This window comes from Mesocricetus auratus, unplaced genomic scaffold (assembly GCF_017639785.1).
Source record: "Mesocricetus auratus isolate SY011 unplaced genomic scaffold, BCM_Maur_2.0 Super-Scaffold_100013, whole genome shotgun sequence".
In the NCBI taxonomy this organism is placed as follows: domain Eukaryota; kingdom Metazoa; phylum Chordata; class Mammalia; order Rodentia; family Cricetidae; genus Mesocricetus; species Mesocricetus auratus.
Genome location: NW_024429196.1, coordinates 74,376,125 through 74,402,568, shown reverse-complemented (window position 1 = coordinate 74,402,568; position 26,444 = coordinate 74,376,125). Strand labels below are relative to the sequence as shown.

The 26,444-nt window shown below is 49.2% G+C and overlaps 2 long non-coding RNA genes across 2 annotated transcripts; both read left to right on the top strand.

Moving 5' to 3' along the window:
* Positions 1 to 2,120: 2,120 nt before the first annotated feature.
* On the top strand, positions 2,121 to 12,947 carry LOC121143784. The gene is made up of 2 exons (XR_005881108.1): positions 2,121 to 2,251; positions 12,532 to 12,947. It is a non-coding gene; the product is annotated as an uncharacterized LOC121143784 (long non-coding RNA).
* Positions 12,948 to 16,927: 3,980 nt separating this feature from the next.
* LOC121143664 lies at positions 16,928 to 17,724 on the top strand. The gene is made up of 2 exons (XR_005880965.1): positions 16,928 to 16,983; positions 17,085 to 17,724. It is a non-coding gene; the product is annotated as an uncharacterized LOC121143664 (long non-coding RNA).
* The last annotated feature ends 8,720 nt before the right edge of the window (positions 17,725 to 26,444 follow it).

Genomic DNA, 26,444 nt, shown 5'->3' with positions numbered 1-26,444 from the left:
AGGTGATTTGCCTGGGGCCTCAGAGTGGAGGCAAGGTTAGAACGGACTTCGCCGTCTGTAGCTGGGGTCCTTTCTTTTGGCAAGGGCTGTTGAATTTTCCCATCTCCCTTTTCAGGTACGCATGCTTCATGCAAGACTTCTCTTCATCCCTCAACTCCAGCTCTGCCTAATTTGCATTATTTCCTACCCCACTCTCTGTGATTAGATTTGTGATGGACATGTGGCCCAGATTGGATCAAGCCCCAGCCGGTCTCAGCATCTTTGCTGCAGCTCCCTGGGATGTTGAATCAACATGCGTCTCTAGCTTTTGGGTCTATTATAGCACATCTAGATTAGAAATGAAGACAACAGCGGGAAGCTGAGCTGAAGATGCCAGCAAACATAGGGGCCCCAGTGACAATGTTTGAGGACCTGGATTCAGCCATGCCCAAAGCCTGAACCAGTAGTACAGTTACCTTTTTTTTTTTTGCTTTTGTTTTGTTGTTGTTGCCAGTTTTGGTTGACACTTGAAGCTGACTTATACATGCTGCTGCCATTTTCTCATCAAGGGACAGGAGTCCCTGATCTTTGTTTCATGTCGTTTCTGATGATAGTATGGAGGCCCTGCCAGCTTGTGACTCCCTCAGGAGTGCCTCATACAGGAGCTCTGCATTGCATCTGACCCTGTCAGAGTCCAGATACTCTTTGAAACTCATTGGGGAGTACTGAATACGACATCCACCAAAAACTGAGTTGCTACTGAACTGTTGCTGAAATGGAAGGAGATATTTCCACAAACAATTGTGCAGAGTGTGATGAGCAAGCTTGTGGAAATAGGATGTACAGACAATGCACTAACAGATATTTAATGTCACTAAGATTACGAGAAAAACAGATGCTGTCACCAATGAGTGTAGGAAAGGTTGTCTGGGAGTGGGGAGATGTTCCCCGGCTGTGGGAAGGAGGACAGTAATGTGGCCTAGCCTTTTCAGAGCCCAACTAAGTGACTACTCAAGCCAGAAGACAGGTAGCCTCTTGTTTAGAACTTATTCTACAAATAAACTTTGATGCATCTGCAGAGACGTTAAGTAGATGTAAATAGTAAGGAGGTATTTGTAATAGCAAAAATACTGGTCACAATTACTCACTGAAAGGAAACTGCCTTTATCAATCCCGGGACATCCGGCCCATGAAATCAATTCCAGTTGCTAAAAAGAATGAGGGCACCCAGGATACATAAGGGTGGGAGGGTGTTGAGGGTATATGATGCTATTAATGTTGAGATGGAAATTAAATATTTCCAAAGGTAAGATGAAGGTAGGAAGTAGGACTAGGGAGCCAGGGGACTTTAATTCTCAACTAACTAATCTTCCAGGCAGAAGAGAGGACCCAGGTCCCACCATCTGTAAATTCAGTTCCAGGGGCATCTAATGCCCTCTCCTGGACTTTGCAGGCTCCTGTACTCACTCATACACCCCCCCTCCTCCCCCCATTAAAATACATCTTAAAAAATCTTTACCACTTGATTTTTTAATTGCCTGAGCATGTATTACCTTACACATTCATTTGAAACCTAATAACACATGAAGTGAAAGGACTCAAAAGGCTCAAGGGGGACGTGCCAGTTATCTGTAGCCAACTGATACAGAATTAATCTATTTCCAGTGTGTACTTATTGCTTTTAGTAAGAGGACGAGAGTGGGTGAGGACGGGTGGAAGCCACTGTGGTTCTTCTCTGTGTCTTCCTCAGAGTCCTTCTTTGTAGATGGGCTGGCTGGCATGAGGCTTCCTGAACCCCGCTGTGAGGGTAGCCTGTCCATGGTCCCTGCCTGTGGTTCTCCAAGGTCTGGACCCTGAAACGGGAGGGGGGGGGACTAGACAGTGAGGCACTGGGTCCCCCAGGACCGGCCCCTTCCTGCCAGCTCCCTTGAGCCAGGCCTGCCTGGCAGATACTCAAACACTCATTAGGCAAGGCAGATCTGTAGGCAAATATTTATCCCCGTGCAGCTGTGGGCTGCAGGTGCAGGGCAGAGTCCTGTTTACCTAGCGTGCAGCCAAGCAGGCGCTGCCTGTTTGCTAAGTGCCCTTGCTGACTTTGCTCAGATGCCCACCTGGGGACAGGCTGGGGTGGAGCAGTCAAGTGAAAAGTCAGGAGCTGCTGCCCTGGCAGCCAAGCCTTGCAAGGCTTCCTGATGGCTGATGTGACTTAGATGGTAAATCCAGCTGAATTCTCGTCTCTCTCATGCAACTGTCTCCTGTGCTGTCCGCCAAGGTGGGTCACTGGCCACCTCTTTCTGGGGTTTTGGGATTCAACTCCCATGCCCACTCGTCAGGGTCTTCACAACTCATCTCTATTCTAGAGAGGTTGGGGCTACTATTAACCACTGTTGTGACCCCAGCAATTACCACATTATGCTAACAATGGTTGGCCCTTGCTGTCCACCTAGGGATGTCTCTTGGGCTCTCTGCCAATTCCAAGGGAGGATGCCCATGGCCCTTCCATACTTAATTTTATTTTTTGTGGTGCTGGGGATGAAATCTAAGGCTTCAGGCAAGGGCTCTCTCTATTCCTGAGCTGCAGTCCTGCTGGGCTTTATTTGTTGGAATCCTCTCTAGGTGACTTACAACGTCTAACCCAGTATAAATGCCATGTATGAACTTGTATGCATGCTTCAGAGGGCAACGCCAAGCACAAAAGGATGTCTACATGCTCAGTACAGACGCAGGTTCTTTTCTGAATGGGGAACCTGCAGATGCGGAGGGTGACCACACTTTAAGTATTTATTTATTTATGTTTTATGAGTGTGAGTGTTTTGCCTGCATGCATGTTTAGGGACCACATGCATGTCAGATGACATGGGCAGGTCCCCTGGAACTGGAGTTACAGTCTTGTGAACTGCCATGTGGGTGCTGGGAATTGAACTCTGGTCCTCTGGAAGAGTAGTTAGTGATTGTAAGCTCTGAGCCATCTCTTCAGCCTCCACACCTATTTTTCCACACTTAGCTGGTTCATGTTCGTCTTGGTGAGACAATAGATGGGTGGGGATGAGGGACATTTGTACACTTTTAATTCCCCAGCCTTTCCCCAGGGAATCTAGTGCCTGGCAGGTGCCTAGTGAATATCTGCTCAGGGGTCAGTCCGAGGGAAGCCGTTCAAAGCTTTAAATACCACACCAGTGAGTCTGGTTTTCTCTAGTCAAAGACAGGAAATTGTTGGATAAGGAAATGCAATAATATAAACAAGTAAATAATAAACCAAATGCTCCCAATTGAACAATACAAATTCTGTATCATCTGCTCTCCCAGCCACACCCCTTCCCCATCTCTCTTCCTTCACCCCAGCCCATTGGCCATTTTGCTGTTTCTTTTAAAAAATTAAAAAAGGTTTATTTATCTTATATAATGTATATGGTTTGTGCATGTATGTCTGTGCATAAATATGTGCATTGCCTGTTCAAGAGGACAGGAGAAGGCACTGGGTTTCATGGAACTGGCGTTCCGGACAGTTGTTAGTCACCATGTGGTTCTGGGAATCAAATCTGGTTCTCTGGAAGAGTAGCCCTCGTTCTTAACCTCTGAGCCCTTTATTAGTCCTTCAACGACCTGGGAGCACTCCAGCCTCAGGGTCTGCTACAGCCTGAGATTGTCATCATCTCCCCCTCTGGAGCTGTGTGCTGACTTGTGTTCAAGGAGATAGTGTCAGGAGGTGGCGCCTTTGGTAGCAAAGGTTATGGTAAGGGGGGTCCTATTAATATAATTAGTGTAGGCTACACATTTCTGTTCTTAAGTGCCATGCTTGAATGCATCTTCCAGTTAGTGTGCTGGAACCCACTCTGCCCACCCCAGTGCGGTAGTCCTGGGAGATGGGACGTCTGAGGGGGCTAGTTAGAAGGGCTCTGCCCTCCTCCGTTGTTTAATGCCTTTGCCTCAGGAGTGGGATCCTGATACAAGGGTGAATTTAGTCTCCTCTCTCCATCCTTCCTCCCTCTCATACTCCTACCCTCCCCCACTCTTTTGTCCTTATACCTTCCCGTATGATGGGGATGGTACTCTGGGAAAGCCTGGGCTCTAGAACCGAAAGAATTAACCTTTAATTATAAATTGCCTAACCTGTATGTGGTGGTCTGAAAGAAAATGGCCCCCAGAGGGAGTGGTACTATTAGGGGGTGTGGCTTTGTTGGAGTAGGTGTGGCCTTGTTGGAGGAAGTGTGCCACTGTGGGGGTGGTCTCCTTTGCTCAAGCTTCACTCAGTTGGACACTCAGTTCACTTCCTGTTGCCTGTAGATCAAGATGTAGGACTCTCAGCTCCAGCACCATGTCTGCCTGCACACTACCACGTCCCACCATGATGATAATGGAGTAAACCTCTGATGTGTAAGTGAGCCACCCCAATAAAATGCTTTCCTTTATACAAGTTGCCATGGTCATGCTGTCTCTTCACAGCAATAGAGGCCCTAAGACACTGTCACACTCTGTTATAATAGCACGAAATGGATTAAGTCAATAAACTATCCATTGATGGTGTTTTGTTATAGCATTCTAAACAGACAAGACAGGGCCTTCAAATACTCTGTTTTCTTGTCTGTAACACTTTCCCTTGGACACCTTGGTGTCTCTCCTTACTTGTTTACATTTCAGCCTCCAGTGTCACCTGACCAGAGGGCCCTTCCCTACACTACAAAGGAGCCTCATTGTACAGGACGCCCATCCTGCTCATTTGCCTTTCTAACAGTTGAACCTGCTTATCTGCTCATCTGTTTTGCCCTGGGGACAGGAAAGTAAGAGTGCCACGCCTGTCTGTAATCCCAGTCGTAAAAGCTTTAGACTCATTGAATGCCTGCTGAATGAATGAGGGAATATTGGTTAGTTCTAGAATGATCTGACTGCTGCAACTGCTGCTCACCCATGTGCCCATGATGGCCTTGATTGCAGACCCTTTGCTTAGCTCCCTTTGCTCTGCATGACAGTAGGAAGGGGATTATGACAAGCCTTAAAAAGTGACCTGTGATGGCACAGGCGTGTCACAGCCACACAGAACTAGGATGAGATGCCTGCAGGCTCAATACTGCAGCAAAATCAAGTTTTAAAATTTGATGTGCAGCGATTGCAGCAGGGAGGAAAGTATGTGTTTTGAGGCAGGTATTTTCCGTTCTCAACTCCCAGCTCAGCTGTCTACTGTGTGACCTGAAGCCCCCACTGCGAGCCTTGGATAACCCTTGGACAGGGACAGTATAGAAATCATTTCAATAGGGCCGTTTCCTGGACGACACCATTTGCTCCGTATCCTTTTAGAGACCTGGGTAAGTTGAGTCATGTCTTTGCTTTAACCAGCTGATCATTTCTGGATACAGTAATAGTTCCTGGGTACTGATCACACTGACAGCTTGGCTAAGCCCTGAGTTGTAGCTGTCCTACTGCGTTCAGGCTCCTTTGCAGTCCCACTGTGTGTTGCTTTACGAATGATGTCACATAACTCAGCAGTGGAAGGTCTGGGATTGGAAGCCATAATGTCATTCCCGGGAGCTTCCAACTGTTTGTGCTGGGGAATGATTTTGTTCTTTAAAAAAAAAAGATTTGAATTAATTTACTGGTTTAGACAGGTCTCACTTTGTAGCTCAGACTGTCCTGGAACTCCAGAGGGCTGGAATTACAGGTGTGTGCTGCCATACCTTGGCCTGTTCCTGTTTTATAGGTAGGGAAAATGAGGCTTGGGGAGACCAGAGATTTGCTTTGGAACTGGGAAGAGCTCGGACCCAGATCTGTCAATGTCTGTCCTGTGCTTTCCTCTGGCCCATCCCTCTGCACTCTGGGACAACAGCCAAGTGTCTCACTTCTTCTGGACTGTGCATGGGAAGCGAATGAAGGGGGGGTGGCTTTTCAAGGGTCCTTCCCATAACCAGCCGCAGGCTTGAGGCCGGGTGGGGTGGGGGTGTGGATTGCTGGTGGCAGAGGGGCCCGTTCTAGTCTCAGAAGGCTCCTCTCTTCCTTTCTGTCCACACCCCTCCCATTCCCCTTCCTGCCTCCCAGAGAGCGCTGCACTAATTAATCAGCAGACATTAGCTGTTCCAGCTGGGACCAAGTGGGGTAGACTCATTAGTGCAGAATGACATTCATATAACTTTTTTTGGAGACAAATGTTGTGTTCAGAGTAGGTGCCTGAGGAGGGTTGCCTGCAGAACTGGTGTAAGAGGCAGAGAGGAAACCATGGGACTTCGGGAGGAGGACCAGCAGGCCTAGCCTCCAAGATGGCTAGATGGAGAGGTTCTGAACTCTGCTCTCCTGTGCTGACTGGTGTGGACTGGTTTGTTCCTCTGAACCTTTGGTGGAAACCCAGCATCTCTCCTTATTCTGTATTTTAGAAAGTCTCCTTGTGCCAGTCTCTCAATGGACTAAGAACCTCTCCAACATGTGACAGGGACTCACATTGCTGACTGGCTGGTTCCTCGGGAGGCCATGCAGAATAGCATTATGGAGGTGAATTCAGAAAACGAAACTCCCCCATGGAATCCCTTGGAGCAGGCAGGTTAGGGCAGCAGTGCTGTGTGATGTCCTTTGGGTCTGGATGGTTTGGGACAGGGTCTACCTTCTGCCCTTCTGCCTTCTCTCATTGTCCTTCAGAAGGCCACCCTGGTCACCTTGGGCTTCTGCTTGCTCTTCTGGGCTGGGAATGTGTAATACGGTGATAACAGCTGCCTCTCGGGACTTTTGAGGACCATGGGGTGACATCCTTTGCAGAGCGTGTACCAGAGGATGGGGACTGGCCTGCTTTCCTTCTTTTTGTTTGTCATTCTTTACCCAGTAGAGCTAGCCAGCTCTTGGGTTTGAGAGATTATTATAATTGTGTATGCTTGCATGCTGTGTGTGGGCGTGCCTGCCATAGCGAAGGTCTGGTGGTGAGAGGACAACCTTGTGGAGCTGGTTCTCTCCCTCCGCCTTTACAAGGGTTCCGGAGATGGACTCAGGCTGCCCAACTTGTGCAGCAAGTGCCTTTACCCTCAGAGACAATGGACTCAGACCCCCCCCAGGAGAAGACTAAGAATTGATTTGTTTGCCTCTATGCTACTGTCTTCTTCACTCACTCATACGTTCACGAGCGCACACTGAGAGCCTGCCATGTGACAGCTAGACCAGACTCCGAGGCTAAGGAGGAGGAGGATGTGACACGTGCTTCTGTGAGGAAGTTAGCATGGGAGAAGAAAACCGAGAGAGTGTGGAATACAGGGGGCTGTTGGGTTTTCTCAAGATACTGTTTCAAATGCGTTGTCTCCTGGCCCTGATGGACACCTGCTGCCACCTTCATTTTTTCCTTCAGGGAATGTGACTGATGCACCTCTTGTCTTAGACACTGTGGAGAGGTGCCACCCAGGACAAGTGAGTGTCACAGTTTCCCTCCTAAGACTCATGTGCTGAACAGTTGGCCCCCAGCTCATAATGCTATTGGAAGGTGGTCATGGAATCTGCAGGAGGCAGAGCCTAGTTGGAGGTCATGGGGGGGGGAGGGAATACCTTTGCAGGGCACATTGGATCCCGGTGAGCCTATCTTCTGTCTTTGTTTCCAGGAGGGAAGCTTTGTTTTGCCATGTGCTCCTCGCAATGGTGCAGCTGGATCACATAGTAATTCTGTTTCGGTTCTTTGAGGAACTTCCACACTGAATCCCAAATTTGCACCGGCCGTGTGTGGGGCTCCCTTTGTCTCTGCGCCCTCACCAGCATTTGCTGTAATTTGCTTTTTCTATGATGGCCATTCTGACTCCTGAGTATTCACAATGTGTTCATTTGCATTTCTCTGATGACTAAGGATGCTGAACGCTTGTCCCATATGCTCCATCGGCAATTGTACTTCATGCTTGGAGAACTGTCTGTTCACTTCATTGGCTCATTTATTGATTGAGCTATCTTTTTGGTATTTAGGTTTTTAAAGGTCTATTTTATATTCCAGATATTAATAATCTGTCAGATACATAGCTAGCAAGGCATTCCCCTCCCATTTTGTAGGCATCTCCTTCTCTCTTTTATTGTGTTGCGCATGATCTGTGTATGGGTCTGTGTGCCACAGGATGCAGGTGGTGACTGGGAAACAACCTGTGGAGTTGGTTTCTTCTACCCTCTTTATGTGGATTCCAGGTATCAGACTCAGGTTTCCAGGCTTCTGAAGCAAGCCCTTTGCCCCCTGAGGCATCCGCCCTTAGGCTGTCTCTTAATGCCATTAACTGTTTCATTGCTGCGTAAAGCCCTTTAATCTCATGCGATCCCATTTTTCAGCTCATCCTGGGTTACTGCCATCCTCTTCAGGAGGTCCTTGCCATGCTTGCGTCTTGAGGTGTTCCCCCTGCATTTCCCGCTAACAGTTCTCCGGGTTTCCGGCCTTAGATTAATGTCTTTGTTCCGTGTTGAATTGGTTTCTATAAATAACGATAGAGACCTGGCTTCATTCTTCTGCCCTTGGTGTCCAGCAGTTGCAGAGTCACTTACTAAAGATGCTGTCTTTTCCTCAAAGCACAGTCTTTGTGTCTTTTTAAAGAAGAACTCAGGTGACTGTAGCTGTGTGTGTTTAATTCTGGGGGCACCACTCTATTCTGTGATCTGCACGTCTGCTTTTGCTATTGTGGATTTGTGGTGTAACTTCAGGCATGGTGATTTTTATGGCATTGTTCTTTTTTTTAAATCAGGATTGCTTTGTCTATCTGGGATGTTTTGTGCTGCTTGTATGGATTTTAGACTGTATTTTTTACTTTTGTGAAGAATGGCACTGGAATTTTGATGGGGATTGTATTTATTCTTTAGATCACTTTAGGTAACACAGCCATTTTCCTGACATTAATCCTGGCCACCCATGAGCATGGATGTTCTTTCTATAGTCTGGTGTCATCATTATTCAGTATTTAAATTTTTTACTGTTGATTTCTTTTACTTCTTTTTGTTTGTTTGATACAGGGTTTCATTATTCAGCTCTGGCTGTTCTGGAACTCACTAGGTAAAATAGGTTGGCCTGAAACCTACAGCGATCCACTTGAGTGCTGCGATTAGAGGCATGCATCCCCACACCTGGCTCTTTGGTTATTTTTATTCCTTGTTTTTTTTTATGTTTTTTTGAGACAGGGTTTCTCTGTGTAGTTTTGTAGACCAGGCTGGCCTTGTATTTACAGAGATCCATCTGCCTCTGCCTCCTGAGTGCTTGGGTTAAAGGTGTGTGCCACCACCGCTCAGCTATTCCTAGGTATTTTTGAAGCTATTGTGAACGAGGTTTTGGCTAAATTCTTTTTCAGCAAGTTTGCTGTTCGTATATAGGCACACTATATACTATTAGGATTGATGTTTACATGTTACCTCATGCTCCCATAGCCATGATGGATTGTGCATCCAAACTAACCCTTCCTTCGTTAAGTCGTTTCCATCAGGCATTTCGTCACGAGAACATGGCACTAACAGGAGATTGGGACTATTGTTGTGACAAACATGACCATGTGACTCATAGGCCTTTGGGACTGGTTCATGGCAGGAACATGGAAGAGTGTGCAATTTTGTGATTAGAAAAGCCCCAGAGTGGTCTCTGTTCCTGTTAATAAAGGCACAGCGTGGTTTTTCTGAGTTCTATCTTTGTCCTAAGAGGAGGTTCCAGTATCTACTGTTGCCCTCACTCCCTTTTAGGAGCAGAGACTTCCTGATTGAGGCTGAGCCCCTGGGGAGAGCAGAGCTGAGCCCTGGGGATGGCCTCTGGCCTCTTTTTATTCTGCATTGCATTCTAAAGTTGCCTTCCTTCCTTCCTTCCTTCCTTCCTTCCTTCCTTCCTTCCTTCTTTCCTTCCTTCCTTCCTTCCTTCCTTCCTTTGTTTCCTGTAACCCAAAGAGCAGTGGCTCTCCAGCCAGCCCCCGTTACTCTCCAGAGGCTCTGGTGGTCCACGAGGGATGCCATCCACCATCATCCTTCTGTGGGGGAGTGTTTCAAAATAGACTCATCAATTTTGAAGTATACAACATATTGTTAGTAACTGTAGTCACCATTGTTGGCCAGCGTCTCCTCAGACCCTTCTACCTACCCTAGCCCTGGTTTAAAAAAATGTTTTGGCTTTTCAAGACAGGGTTACTCTTTGTAGCCCTGGCTGTCCTGGAACTTTCTCTGTGGACCAGGCTGGCCTTGAGATCCTCCTGCCTCTGCCTCCTGTGTGCTGGGATTAAAGGCATGCACCACCACACTGGGCTTGCCCCTGATACATTCTAAGATTTTACTCTGCTTTTTTCTTTTTGACATTTTCAGATTCCTCATATAAATGCGATATTATATAATATTTGTCTTTCTGTGTTTGGCTTATCTCTCTTAACATAGATAGTCTCTTCAGAGTTCACATTTAATCGGACATCCTGCTTTTGATTTCCTTTCTAATTCTGAGACTTCGGCTTTGCTCTGAGATGGAAGCCACTGGAAGGTCTGGGGTGGGGGTGGGGATGAGCAGCTTCATGGCCATCCTCTGGGAACTCTGTCAGGGACAGATCACTGGGCAGAGACAGAAACTGTTTCTTACACTGGAGGTGAGAAATGGTGGGAAGCATTAAGGAAACGCTGAAGAGTCTGGGCATGTTGGAGACAGAGCTGAGCCCAGGTGTTAACGGGTCAGTTGGGGATTGGGAGAAGAAAAGCGGGGTTCAAGGAGCACTCCAGGGCTCTTGACTTGAGCAGTGGGAAAGATCACAAGGAGAAGCTCCTGGACATGTCACTGTTAAGGGTTGCTTGGTCCTGGTCCTGGCTGGAGTTGGTCATCAGGACAAATGTCATCAAGAGAGGGGCACCTGGCTGATGACACCACGGAGATGCATAGACTTTGAGAGTCTGGCGTACTGAGCTGCTGTGGGACACTGAGGATGGTTGGTTCTTCCAACGTGCTTTGGAAAGTGAGATTGGCATAGACTTAAGAACAGGGAGCCGGGGGCTGGAGAGATGGCTCAGAGGTTAAGAGCACTGACTGCTCTTCTAGAGGTCCTGAGTTCAATTCCCAGCAACCACATGTTGGCTCACAACCATCTACAATTCAATCTGGTGCCCTCTTCTGGCATGTAGACAGAACACTGTATATGTAATAAATAAATAAATCTTAAAAAAAAAAAAAGAACAGGGAGCCACGGGGCTTCTGCGGTGGGGACTGTCATGATAGATGTGTTATAAAGATCCTCTGTAGGGGGGAGGGGTTGAAGGACTGCACGGGGACTTGGCTTTGGCAGCAGCCCTGGTACCACGTGAGGAGGGGTGGTCCAGGATGGTGGCTGGGGTTCGGGGACAGAAAGACAAAAGGGAGGGTGTATGTTTGTGTGTGGTACTGATGGGGACGGGTGGCAGCATGGACGTGGGGGGCAGGAAGGTGGGTATTAGAGCCCTGGAAAGCTCCCACAGGGCTGTGGGGTGCAAGAAGAGGGTCCTCATGTTTGTCTTGGAGGGTACAAACTGTTCTCACGCTATCCCCCAGCATCCATGGCCGATGTTAGCAAGGAACACTCCTCGGAGGGAGCATATGTGCTGATATTTTTAGGTGATTAGCCACACGTCGTGGAGCGTTTGACAGCCGTGGGTAAACAAATGCCATTTGTCAAAATGAGATGTTCCATCCTTGTCCCCTTCAGCAGGCCAGTTGCCGCACTGTGAATTTCTGTTGCATCCGCAGTGAGGATAATTAGCACCGTGGCTCCTGAGTAATAACGCTCGTGTCTGCTCAGGTTCCTGTGTGCAATACCTTCTTCCAGAAGCAAAAGTCTTTTTGCTGCCATTTTAGAGCTGGAGAAGCTGAGGCTAATGGAGGGACAGTGAGCTCTTTATGGTTCTAGGATTCTTGGATCTGGAGTATCCCAAAGCCTGGGACTGCTGAGGGGTTCTTTGTGCTTCTCAAATCCCTCCCTTCTCCTGTCCTGAGACACTCAGTAACACTGCCGCCGAGCAGCTTGGTGGTAAGAGGGTGCCATTCTTCACACTGAGATCAAATCTGGTTGATGGGGATTCCATCCAAGCCACCCCCGTCCCCCCATCCTTCTCCACAGTGACTCAGGTAACCAGGGATGGGCAACTCAAAGCCCTGTTGTGGATCTGCTAAGGGAGTGAAAAATGAAGTTGCACCTTGGCCCAGCTCATCGGGGTGCCCTGGCCCCATGGTCCCACCCAACAGTCTCTAGATTACTACATACCGTTGGCCCTCCGTATCTGTGGGTTCTACATGCATGGGTTTTACCAGTCTTGGATTGAAAATAGAAAAAGTTTTGGATAGAAAATAGAAAGTTTTTGTCTGCACTGAACATGCACACTTTTCTTGTCATTATCCCCTAATAACAGAGTATAATTGTTGCAGATCATTTCATGATGCCAGGGGTTATGCCATCTAGAAACAATTTCCAGTACTCAGGGAGAGGTGCGTAGGTTACACACACAGGCCCATGCCATTGTGTATGTGAGTCCCGGCCATGCTCACATTAGTGTCCGTGGGGGTTCTGGACCCTCCCACGCTGGCAAATGGAGGGATGGCTGCATTTTATTACAGACTTCTGAATGTATCAAGACAGACATCTGTACTTCCAGGTCTTCCTTCCTGCCCTGCCGCTGTGAGACAGCTCCGTAACAGCATTGCCTGCTGCCAGCTCTGGCCTGAAGAGAAGAGCCCTCACCGAACTTCCAAGTGTGCTCGATGGAAAGCCTTGGGCAGTGGATGCTGTGTGGATCCTGTATGCAATGCTGGCTGCTGGTGTGTGTGTGGAGCAAGGGGTTCTGGTCTTGTACAGTACATTTCTGACATCTCCTGGGCCATATCCTTGAAATCCAGCCCCATATTCTTCCTGGCATGTGTTGCCTGCATTTGAAGCTCTTTGGAGATGCATCCCCCCTCTTTCCTGTCATGACCAATATGCCTATAACTTATTGTGATTTATTCCTTGTCATTGGCTTAGTCTATTTTCTGTTTCTACCCGAGCTTGGAACTTATAAAGACGTGAGTTTTATTTTGGGTTATGATTCTATGTAGATGTTTTTTTTCCTGTTTGGGATCCCATCACCCAGCTCCCAAATATAAATATATGGAGAGATTTATTCTTACTTATGAATGGCTCACCTTAGGTTGGCTTGTTTCTAGCGAGCTTTTCTAACTTAAATTATCCTATTTCTCTAGAAGAGAAAGGCTTTTTGCCTTTCTTTATTCTATATGACTTCCTTTATTTCTTACTCTGCAGTTGACTGTGTCACTCTGTGGTTGGGTTTCCTCTCCTCTTTCACTCCGCTTCTCTAACTTAGATTTCTCCTCCTATTTATTCTTTCTACCTGATAGCCCCACCCATTGTTCTCTCCTGTCTTGCTATTGGCCACTCAGCTCTTTATTAGACCAATCAGATGTTTTAGACAGGCAAAGAATCGCAGCTTCACAGAGTTAAGCAAATGCAGCATAAAAGAATCAACACATCTCTGCATCATCAAACAAACGTCCCACAACATAAATGAATGTAACATATCTTAAACAAGTATTCCACCACAGTTCTAGGTGCTAGAAGGTCCAAGAGCATGCCCTTAGCCTGCCATGAGGTGACTGTGTCTTGGGGAAGCAGAGGGGAGGTGAAAGGAGGAATCGTGTTTGCCTTCTGTCCATGTGCTTTGGAGGAAACATTCAGTCCCATGAGTATGAGCGGTCTCTTCTGGGAGACAGCAGCTATCCATCCAGAGGGTGATGCCCACCTCCTAACACCGCAACAGTGGAAATCCAATTCAACCCATGCTTGGAAGAAATCAGCCATATTTGAACCCCAGCACCGGCCTGGTGGGCAGGAGGAGAACTGAAGATTCGGCAGGAGACATGACAGGGGTGTTAGCCTTCAGCAGGGGAGGGAGGCCCTACTTCTGAAGGCTCCTAAGGTTAGAGGGATCTGGAGAGGAAATATTTGCCAAATCTTCATTCCAGGTGTTGGCGGTGATGCCTTGTGCTTCTGAGATGATGGGGTCAGCAGGGGGCTCCTGCTTCTCTGTTTGGTCTGTTGTTGCTCATTAATCATGCTTGGCTTTTGTTTTTCAAGTCATTTCCTAAACCAGCCGTGTTCAACAATAGCCAGTCAGTTGGACGGTCCTTAGAGTCACCCCTCAGCTCACACTATTCAAGGGTAGCACACCAGTTAATGAGTCCCCCTCACAGGTCTGTCTCCTCATCACCAGTGCCGGGGCCTATCCGTGAAGGGCTTCTCAGTGCCAACCAGCAGCAGGCAGCTCAACTCCTTGCTCATCCCCGGATCTGCCCTCCTGACTTACACCTGGTGCGAGCCAGGTTCCTGGAAAGGATTCTGACAGCTCAGTGAGTGGGGCATTAATTAAGAGCTAGTCTTAGATCAGCGCTTGTGGAAGGGAAGGGACAGAAGCAAGGTGGGGCAGAGAGAAGTCAAGCTGGGACGTGCAGGGGCAGCCTCAGCTGACGTGTGGGAGTTCTGAAAATGTCCCAACCCTTTGGAGCTGTTCCCAGTTAGGGTGAAAGGTCTCCCAGCCTTTGGACCCTGGTTCTGATCAGTTAGTTACTAGAGTTGAGCAGCCCCGGAGCAGCATGTGACCTTAGTTAAGGTGGCCTCTTTCTGCTGAGGCTCTGAAAGTGCTGGCAGCTAGGTGCTGTCTGATGGTGGCACTTCCCATACTCAGGGAAACAGGTGAAATCCCAGAGGAGGACACCTTTGGTGTGACACAGTATTCATTGCCCCACCTGTGAAATTGCCTGTTGTCGCTGGAGTTTCTTTCCTGCCTGGTCCCACGGCTGCTTCAGCCCCAAATAAACACAGGGATGCTATATTATTTATAAAACTGATGGCCGATGGCTAGGGCTTCTTATTGTCTAGCTCTGTCTTAATTATTAACCCATAACTACTAATCTATGTATCTACATGGTCTTATCTTACCAGGGAATGTTTGGCACGTCCTATCTTCCTGTTCTCTACATGGCACATACTTCCTGCCTGGCTTTTAGCCAATCAGTGTTTTATTTATCAACCAATAAGAGAAGCATATATACAGAAGGATGTCCTCCATCAGACTATCTCTAAAACTAGGTAAAAGGAGTCTTAGATAGTTTTTGGCTAAGTGTGGAGGATTCCACAGGAGGAGCTGTCACATATCAAGTGGACAGTTGCTTGTGGGTATTCACAAATGATACAACTTCTTGAAGACTGTTGCTCTGGTAGGATGACCACACTCCAGTGAATGACCCCACATTCAGGAGTGTATGGGCAGCGCAAATTGGAGTTAGTGGGTAATTGAAAGCACAAACAGGAGGTGGGGTGGATCTGGAAGGAGTTGGGAGAGGAGTGGTAGGGTGAATATGATCAAAAGGCATATGAAATTCTCAACGGAGTAATAGAGATATTTCAAAAACTTTAACTCAAAATAATCTAAGCAACGAGAGGAAGCCATTCATTCACATGCTCAGGAAAATGGCTCCAGGCATGGGTGGACCCAGGAAGTCAAAGGATCATGAAGATCTCCCTCCACATGCCTCTGTCTCTTGTCTCTAAGTCTTCTGAGTTGGCCTCACTTCAGGAAGCCTTCCTTTGTGAACGGGGCCGTATCCCATGAGAAGAGTAACACTACTATAACAGGGGAAAAACAAGACTGAAACAGTGACAATCTGACCAGCCCAAACTGGCTCACAGTGCCAGGCTCCTCACGAGGGGAGACTGAGCCAGACCTGGGTCAGCGGCCTTCTCTAGACCGGGGGACGAGCCCAGTCACTCTTGACAGGCAGCTCAAACGACATTTCCACAAACAAACAAGCAACCAAAACGAAGCCAGGGAGAGAAAATCTAATCAAAGACAGCGTGTCCTTCATCAGTGGGATACCTCTGCCACCCTTCCAAAGGGCGGAAGGGCACCAGCTGGTCTGCCTGCGAACCACTAATGACCACAGGGTCCCAGGCCGGCAGAGAAAGCCAGACAGGAAAGTTGGCTGGTAGCATCTGCTGGTAGTTAGGGGCTTGGAAATCAACATCGATAAGAACCTCCATCAGAATTTACGACCTTGGGAATGCAGAAAATAGATTTGCAGATGGAATTTTCCACCCCAGAAGTTCCATTTTGGGCTCTATAAACCCTCAGCCCCCCTGCACCTCGGCTCACAAACTCCGCTGCTACTCTTCATTGACAGTCTGCTTCTGTTGAGGTGGGTCTCGCCACAGCCCTGGTCTACTGAGTGGGGCCAGTGCCAAGCTCAAGACTGCATGCAGCTCATATGTCCACATGTGTAGCAGGGTCGTGGGGCTGCTAGTGGACACACTGCAGGATCCCGGTCATGTTTCTGGGATTCATTCGCAGGGCCCCAGCTTCTGGGTGAATGGAAGAAAAATGTATTGGGGGGTGGCGGGCAGATTTGTCTGGATTTTGTGTGACCTGCGGCTTAGACCTCTGCTGTGGCTGAGCACTGGCTGGCAGCAGCGTGTTTACCTGAACTGCAGAGCGGATTCTGGCCAGGAGACTTGTGTGAGAGCACATGTAAAAAGCATCTGGCCGGAAGCCCAGAACAGGGTTTGTTAGGACATTAAACACGAGAATATTTTAAGCTACGCTTCTTGGACAATCAGAGACTCTGTTTAGGAGGTGGTGGTTGCCCTGGAAACACAGGTTTCTCTACCCAAAAGGTCAGGATCTCCTGGGGACTGGGATTGTCTTCTGCCTTCCCTGGGGCAGACCCAAGGGTTTTGATCTGAGAACAAGCCCTTCCTGTTCTGACATCAGCCACTGATTTCCGGAAAGCCCTCTGTGGTGATCTGAATATAATTGGCCCCTATAAGCTCACAGGGAGTGGTCCCATTAGGAGATGTGGATTTGTTGGAGTGGGCATGGCCTTGTTGGAGGAAGTGTGTCACTGTGGGGGTGGGATTTGAGGTTTCCTATGGTCAGAATACTGTCTAGTGTCACAGTTCACTTCCTGTTGCCTTCTTATTAAGATGTAGCCAGCACCATGTCTGCCTGCACGCCATCATGCTCCCTGCCATGACGGTAATGGACTGAACCTCTGAAACCGTAAGCCACCCCAATTACATGTTTTCCTTATAAGAGTTGCTGTGGTCATGGTGTCTCTTCTCAGCAATAGAAACTCTGACTAAGACCCCTCCTCCTTTTAGCCTATGAATTCTGGACGCCCAGTTTCTTGAAAAACTCTTGGCAGAAGGATCTTGTCTCAGGCGGCCCCCAGAGATGATCCTGTCCTGGTTCTGAGCTGGAGACCAAGTGAGCCAGGAGGCCGCCACAGACCCTACTTCGTGTTTAAATCATTCGTTCCCTCTACTGGTCTCGTATCCACTTAGTGCATCATTATTAGCATCTACTTTTGCCAGCCTCGGGATTGGCTCTGGTGACCAAGTCGCTTTGGTTTTCTTCATGGTGAGTTAATTTGCAGTAAGAGGACAGAGAGGCTGAGGTCTGGGCCACACTGAGTGTTCAGCAGCAGTGAATGCCGTGACGGAGTCAATGCAACCCATCCACCCCTCCCCCCCAGGATCTTGTTCACTAGGACCTCGGTGATGATGCTGGGAGGAGCTGGAATCTTCAGGGGGCGTGGTCAAGTGGATTGCATTACTGACTCCTTCCCTCACTCTGGCTTCTTGTCTTAACCACGTGACTCTGCTATGCATGTGTTCCTACAGCTATGATGCTTGCTTGGCCAGGAAGGCCCTCACGGGAGGCTGAACTCACGAAGCTGCCCAATTTTGGATTTTCCACCTCCAAACTTGGAACTCAATAAAGTCTCTTTATAAATGCCTAGCTTCAGGCATTTCATTATAACAGTGGGGGAAGTATTAACAGAAAGATCTGGGCCCAGGTTGGGCCAGCAACTATTTGCCTGTGAGCCTGTCTGGCCTTCAGGTATCTCTCTTGGCCTGCCAGGATTTAAAAACACTTCTTTATATTGTCTTATGGTCTTATTTGATCATATCTACTATGAGACTAATAGCAAAGCATTACTTTATGTAACACTAAGAAAAACACTGAAAAACTCTAACACGCCATGGCTGTAGCCCAGCCTCCATCTTCAGCGGCATCACTTGAAAACGCTTACTGCTTGTTTAGTGCTGGTGTAATTCAATGGTCACCAACATCTAGTTGTGAACACAGGGTGGAGCCTCCCTAAAAACATTAACAAAAGAATCACCACATGATGGAGCAATTCTACTTTTGGGGGCATATGTCCCCCAAAATTAAAAACAGAGACATGAAAGAGACGCTTGTACAATGTTCATGATAGCTTTATTAAATGATAGTTCAAACGTGGGATTCTTTCAAGTGCCTACTGACAGATGCGTAAAGTACTATTCAGTCTTTAAAAAAAAAGACTTAATCTGCCACACGGACAAAACTTGAGAACAACATGCTTGGTGACATAAGCCCTGGGTAGGAAGTGGTTAGAGTCACACTTACAGAGACAAGGAAGCAGTTTGGCCAAGGGCTGGGGAGGAGGATGGCTGTGGAAAGACACCCTGACCATGTGACTGCCGGAACTCTACATGCATTAGATGCCGCGTGGCCTTATGCTGTGTGTGTTCTAAGGGCACGAAACTAGTTCAGTACTCCACATTAAATCCTCATATCCTGGCTTCTCCGTAATTGCAAATCCCAGCAACTCAGGATCTATATCTTTGTGTGGCCACTGCAGGAGAGCAGTGGGGTTTCCTCTTCAGTTATTTAAGCATTTGATTTTGCTGATTGTAAGTAAATAATAACACTTTTCAGGGTCAATCAAAACAATCAAAACAATACAGAATAGTATAGAATAAAAATCTGACCCCTGCACCTGCTGCCATCAACTCTGTTCTCACCCCAAACAATCCTTCTGTCAGCTTCTTCCGTGTCTTCCCATGGGTTTTATGCAGATGGAAACAAATGTGACTGGCTTCTCTTTCATTTATGACAGGTTTTGTCTCTGCTTGGATCACTTAATGATATGTGTGGCAGCTACTTCTAAAGCTGCAGACAGAAGCTAGTCCTTCACGGGGCCACATTCTCCTCTGTGGAAGCCCAGTTGCCACAGCACGGTCTCTTTCACACACTGCTGGGATCTGGGGAGATTAGAATTCAGCCAGACAGGCTCTGCCAGGATCCACAGGCACGCATAAGCATCTTGACAGAGGGGGTAGGACCAACAGAGTGATGTATTTTGGGGCATCCCTGGGATTCAGAATGTATGTGGACACTTCACTGTGTTTTTAAAGATTGGTGACTGAGTGGATCAGGACGCCAAGATGAACAAAATGGGAGACTTCGTGTGGTCGTTTGAGTGTAATTGGCCGCATACTCTCATAGGGAGTGACACTGTTAGGAGGTGTGGCTTTGTTGGAGTGGGTGTGGCCTTGTTGGAGGAAGTGTGTCACTGTGGGGGTGGGCTTTGAGGTTTCCACTCAGTGAGTTAGTTGACTTCCTGTGGCCTGCAAGGTGTAGGGCTCTCAGCTCCTCCTCCAGCACCACGTCTGCCTGCACGCCGCCATGCTCCCCACCATGATGATAATGGACTGGACCTCAGAAACTGTGAGTCCTGTGAATAAAATGTATTCCTTAAGAGTGGCCGTGGTCATGGTGTCTATTCACAGCAATGAAACCCTACCTAAGGCACTTCATAATCCTTTAAAGAGGCTTGTTTTTATTTATGTGTTGGTGTGGGTAAGTATGTATACAGTGTGGTTACCATGGAGGCCAGAAGATACTTCTGGATCTCCTGGAGCGGAGTTACAGGTGACTTGTGAGCCGCCTGACCTAAGTGCTGGTAGCTGAACTTGTGTTCTCTGCAAGAGCATCAAGAACTACTAACTGCTGAACCGTTTATCCAGCCTCGAGTTCACAGTCCTGTGTGTGAGGGGCATGGTGGGTAATCCTGTATGTGAGGGGCATGATGGGTAATCCTGTGTGTGAGGGGCATGATGGGTAATCCTGTGTGTGAGGGGCATGATGGGTAATCCTGTGTGTGAGGGGCATGATGGGTAATCCTGTGTGTGAGGGGCATGGTGGGTAATCTTGATGCCAACCTGACAGGAGGGAGTTAGTTACCTAGGAGGCATATGCATGTATTGTTAGGGATGTGTCTGAGGGAGTTTGCAGAGAGGTTCAGATGAGGAAGGAAGCTCCATCCCATGGGTTGGGACGTGAAACTGAATAAAACAAGGAGGGAGGGCACTAGAGAGATGGCTCAGTGGTTAAGAGCACCGGCTGCTCTTCCAGAGGATCCTGGTTCAGTTCCTAGAAGCCACACAGCAGCTCACAACTGTAACTCCAGGCCCAGGTGATCTGATGCTTTCTTTTGGCCTCTGTGGGCCCCAGGTACACACTGTATGAGTGTTTGCACTCATCCATATAAGATAAGCAGACACCTTCTAAAGGCGAAAAGGAGGCAGCCAGCAAGGCACATCTCTCGCTGCTTCCCGATAGTGAGTTCAACGTGACCAGTTGCCTCACATTTTTGTCACGTGACTCCCTGCCACGATGGACCTCACTCTCAAACCATCAGCCAAAAGGGAGCCTTCTTTCTGTAAGTTGCTTTATGTCAGATAGCTTGTCACAGAAGTAAGGAAAGTAACCGACACAGGGGAAGAGAGGAAAATGAAGCGAGATGGACGTTTGTAAGGATGGAGGGCGGCGCTGGGTAAATTCGTCAAGCGTTTATGCTTCCTGTGCTTTGTGTACAAGAGAGCAACAACTTTACCACAAAGCCTCAGGGGTACACAACACTCCCTTGCCTTTTTAAATTCTATGATACTGTAAGAGCATCACCTGCCGAGTAGGAACCACACATGGGGTGATCTTCCCAGGCTGATGCTATGCAGTATGAAACTCCCTGACGATACCGGGCAGCAGCAGTGACCTGCAGCAGCAGCCAGTTTCTGAATGGTCACAGTAAATAAAGCCTCGCACTCTGTAGCTGAAGTGATTCTGAGCTCTGAAACCAACTAGGTTAAGTGCACTGGTACAGCCTTTTATCTTTATTTTTTACGTTTTCACCCACATAGGAAGCAGAGCGCATTAATGCACTCTTGACCTTTGCTATTTTCTTTAGAAGTCTTTATAAAATGCATTTGTTTGTTTAGTGCATGTCTCTGTGTGTGGAAGTCAGAGAACAGCCTGTGGGATTCAGGATCAAACTCTGGTCATCAGGTTTGGTGGCAAGCGTCTTTATTTGCTGAGCTATTATCTTGCTGGACCCAAACCTCTTCAACATACCATAGTTTTTTTTTAGGATATCATTATAAGTGGAGAAGAATTTATTTTATCACTGTGGGGGCAGGGGACAGAGGGAGAGAGGAAGATTGCTTGGAGGGAGTACCAAGGTGAGTTTGAAGCTCACAGGGTGGAGAAGAGGGAATAGCACAGTCCAATAAGGAAGGCACAGGGCCTCCTCCCTCCCCTGAAGGTAGTAATCCTGTTTTATTACTTTATTTATCTTGTGTGCGCATTCATGTTTGCATGTGCATGTATACCGTGGAACACATGTGGAGGGCCGTGGCTAACTTGCAGGAGTCGTTCCTCTCCTTCTATGCTATGAATTCTGGGGACTGAACTCAGGTTGTCAGGCTTGGCCGCAAGCGCCTTAGCCTGTGGAGCCATCCCCCAGCACTCTTCACCCTGTTTTAAAGGAGGAGGGATTCCATTCGGATGTGGTCTACTCAAGGTCAAGCATGCTGGGAGGCAGAGCTCTCTCTCTCTCTCTCTCTCTCTCTCTCTCTCTCTCTCTCTCTCTCTCTCTCTCTCTCTCTCTCTCTCTGTGTTTGTGAGCGTGCACACATGCGTGTAATGCAGTGCTCCACTCTGCCTGACTGTGAGTCCAGAGGTCAACGCTCCAAGAGACTGCTGTTGCTCTCAGCACTCACTCCTGCTGTGACTTGATATTTCTGAACTTGGTAGCTGGAGATCACAGGGCAGATTTTGTGATGCCCAAGGCCCAGACAGGCATCTTGCATAATTGCTCGGCTCTGCTTCTGTGTAAGCTTCCTCCCGATAAAGGTTCTCACCATGATTGCCACCAGCATCTCCAGACATGCCCTTGGTTACCTCAGCCAACAGGAAGAAAATGCCTCTTCCCCCCCTGCAGTTTCCTCTAAAGTCCCAGGGAGAGTTTTCATTGCCACACAGGATCACGTGACCCTGCCTGAGCCAGTCAATGTGGTAAGGAAATAGGATTTTCTTTGAGTTGGTCGTGGCTCACAAAATCATCCCGGAGCCAGAGGGAGTCAAAACTACACGGGTTAGGTGTACAGGAGAGGTAGCCCTTCACCCTATAATATTGGAGTCCTGGACCTAGGAGGGAAAGTAGCCGGTAAAGTCAGTGGCTGTTCTTCATAAAAGCCCAGAGCATGCCCTAGCCTGGACTGTGATCAACAGTCTGCTTTGTCCCTGGGATAAGGGAGGCACAGGGGGACAGAACCCAGTGGTTAGGGAAATCCCTATGGAGGCGGTACCAGAGGACATCTAGCCCAAGGAACCAGCTCACATGGGGTATAACAGCCTTGGCAGTGGGAGAGTGGAGCTGTGAGCAGGCCGTGGCCAGCGCCTTGGGTGTGGGGCACATCCCCACCTTCTCCCACTTTATCAGGACTGCGATTTGGAGGGAGGATGTGAACAGAAGAGTCAAGACCCCCTGATTGGTGGGCCCAAGTCATGGACTCCATCCGTAGAGGCTCTCAGGGCTTAGCAGTAACTAAGCAGGAGGAGGATTTTATGAATTAGTTCCAACGCTTGAAGAGACAAAACCAGCCTAAGGGAAGGCAGAGAGGTGAGCCCAATCCCCATGGCATCCACTGCCCCTTTGTGCAGAGACTCCTGTGTTTCCAGGGCAACTGCTGCATCCTGATTGGACACCTCACCTTGCCAGGGAGTGCAACTTGAAACCTTGTGGTGTATAATTTATTTTGAACGTTCTGTGCATGAAGCACTGTGTCGGCGCCTTCCAGACAGGATCTCCTTTTTATCCCTTCTGCACGAGGGGTGTGTCCGATGCTTCCCTCACTGCTGCGACAAAATAGCCGCAAAAACAACCCGGAGGAAGGAAGGCTGTATTTGTGGCTCACGGTTTGAGGGTCCTGCCCATCCTCACGGGGAGTGCTTGGTGGCAGGGTGTAGGGCAGCAGGGGTGTAGGGCGACTAACCAACCCTGTTATGTCTACATTCATGAAACAGAAAGAGGGAAATGTTTCTGTTTGCTTGCCTTCTTTTCACCCATCCTTGGACCTTGGCTCGCACTGTGATGCTGCTCACACTCAGGGTAGAGCCGCCCCCCAGCTGCTCACACTCAGGGTAGAGCCGCCCCCCCCAGCTGCTCACACTCAGGGTAGAGCCGCCCTCCCCAGCTGCTCACACTCAGGGTAGAGCCGCCCCCCCCAGCTGCTCACACTCAGGGTAGAGCCGCCCCCAGCTGCTCACACTCAGGGTAGAGCCGCCCCCCAGCTGCTCACACTCAGGGTAGAGCCGCCCCCCAGCTGCTCACACTCAGGGTAGAGCCGCCCCCCAGCTGCTCACACTCAGGGTAGAGCCGCCCCCCAGCTGCTCACACTCAGGGTAGAGCCGCCCCCCCCAGCTGCTCACACTCAGGGTAGAGCCGCCCCCCCAGCTGCTCACACTCAGGGTAGAGCCGCCCCCCAGCTGCTCACACTCAGGGTAGAGCCGCCCCCCAGCTGCTCACACTCAGGGTAGAGCCGCCCCCCAGCTGCTCACACTCAGGGTAGAGCCGCCCCCCAGCTGCTCACACTCAGGGTAGAGCCGCCCCCCAGCTGCTCACACTCAGGGTAGAGCCGCCCCCCAGCTGCTCACACTCAGGGTAGAGCCGCCCCCCAGCTGCTCACACTCAGGGTAGAGCCGCCCCCCAGCTGCTCACACTCAGGGTAGAGCCGCCCTCCCCAGCTGCTCACACTCAGGGTAGAGCCGCCCCCCCCAGCTGCTCACACTCAGGGTAGAGCCGCGCCTCCCCAGCTGCTCACACTCAGGGTAGAGCCGCCCTCCCCAGCTGCTCACACTCAGGGTAGAGCCGCCCTCCCCAGCTGCTCACACTCAGGGTAGAGCCGCCCCCCAGCTGCTCACACTCAGGGTAGAGCCGCCCCCCAGCTGCTCACACTCAGGGTAGAGCCGCCCTCCCCAGCTGCTCACACTCAGGGTAGAGCCGCCCTCCCCAGCTGCTCACACTCAGGGTAGAGCCGCCCCCCCCAGCTGCTCACACTCAGGGTAGAGCCGCCCTCCCCAGCTGCTCACACTCAGGGTAGAGCCGCCCCCCAGCTGCTCACACTCAGGGTAGAGCCGCCCTCCCCAGCTGCTCACACTCAGGGTAGAGCCGCCCCCCAGCTGCTCACACTCAGGGTAGAGCCGCCCCCCCCAGCTGCTCACACTCAGGGTAGAGCCGCCCCCCCAGCTGCTCACACTCAGGGTAGAGCCGCCCTCCCCAGCTGCTCACACCCAGGGTAGAGCCGCCTTCCTCAGCTAAACCTCTGGAAAAGCCAATATAGACACAGAGATTTCCTAGGTGATGAAAGGGGAAATTAACCATCACAAAAGGGGTCTCCATTTTACGGAGAACTGGGAATGCCTCCAACACCAGGACACTGGGAAGCAGAGAAGGCGAGGCCTGAGTTCCAGGCAGGGACTTTTCCCAGCTAGGGCCCTTTTGATATTGATAGGTCACAGACCCAGAGGAAGCCCCATGCGTCCCTGCAAAAAACGGTATGTTTATGTGTGTGCACATATATGTGCTTGTGTGTGCTGCTTGTGTCCACAGCCACTTGATGGGTTCTGGTGACACTGGGAAGGCCAGACAGGGACTCCATCACAAGCTGCCTTATCAGAATTCTTAAAGCCCCCCCCCCAGCTTTGTCCTTTCTTTCTCATTTGGAGCCCAGGTGGGGGCTCCCCGATGTCCAGTCATCTCAGTGAGAATGGTGAGGGGTTCAGGAGAACTGGAACAGGCATATAGGGCATGGGGGCCAAAGCCAAGGCCTCAGAGGAGATAGGAGCCGTGAGGCAGCTTCATTATCCTGTTCCCGGGGGACCTGGCAGCCCGTTGTTAAACGCTCCCTAACATGGTGAACTTGGTGGCTGAGGGAAGGGAATATAACTCTCGGGTGGGGTGGACGTTGGCGGTGCCTGGACTGGGAATTACCTTGTTATTTCATAGAGTCAGGGCCGAAGCTGGGTTCTTCAGGGTCTCATGCTGTCACAAGGTGGTTGCCACTCCTTCTGAGCAGGAGTCCTCATGGCCATCTCTGGAGGAAGGTAGGGAGCTGAATTAGCCTCAAAGCTGTTTCCTGTGGTGCTTCCAGGCTATATCACAAACACGGGGTGGGAGGGTCCTTGGTTTCTATGGTAGCTGTGCTGAGAGTTGTGGTACTCATTGCATCCCTGTCTGGCTTACCTTTGGGAACCTCCAAACTAGGGTGCAGTTTTGGGGCATCTTCTTGCTCCCTATCATAAGATCATGCTGTTCTCCATGAAGTGACCTGGTTCCCAGACCTCTTCTCCCTCACTGCCTGTCCCGCGGGTTATCAGTGCACTGGACTTCCTGCTTCCAACCCAAAGCTCTTAGTAATAGCTGTCCACTGGACGTCTCCCAGGGTGGAGACTGGCTGCTTCCAGGCATCTGGACATTCCTTCCAACCGGCTCACGCTCTGTGATACCTCATCTCCATGAGCGGCTCCACTGCTTCATGAAAGAAAATCCCATTCTGCTCCTTCTGTGATGCACCCTAGGCAGGTCCCACTCAGCCCTGGAGCTTTCTCCTTGGCGATCCATTGCTTCATTCTCTTCCTCATTGCCATGCTCTAACTACAGGCTCTCACATCCTTCTCCATTTACCACCCGTTTATACCAGTGAAACTTCTGTATGGCCCAAGTATGTAGATTCATAAAATAGGGATACAAATCAAACATGTACTGATAATAAATAGTAGATACACATTACAACATGGCAGAAGTTTGTTTAGGACCCACTTCAGAAGTTGTTGGAAATTCTGTCCTAATCCCAAGCCAAAACTCATTTCATGATTAATTTATTTTGTGGACCTCAAGTCAGCAGCTCAAATAGCAGTATTTAGAAATCAAACAGATCCAGATATAGATCAACTTGATACTTCCATGTGGGGGAATGGTGGTGGAAAATATTAAAAACGTTGTTTTCCATAGTTCAACAAGTTTCTATAAGAGTAGGAAACTTTGTGCACACAGTAAAGACACGGTAGTCCATAACACACAGTAGTAGTCTAGAGTCCGAGCTGATGTTTCAGGCAGTAGTTGTGGGTGTTTCTTGGAGCCATGGTATACACAGTTATGTGTATTCAGAACTAAGGCTGCTGTGAAGACACACAACACAGCACAGCACAGCACCTCACTGGTGAGCACTGATGGGGACGTCCTGTATATATGTTTCTCTTATTGGTTGATAAATACAACACCGTGGCATAAGCCACCCTGATTTCATTGCATGTTTGGTTCTAGATTACCTTTTGGTTGTGTGCGTTGCCGG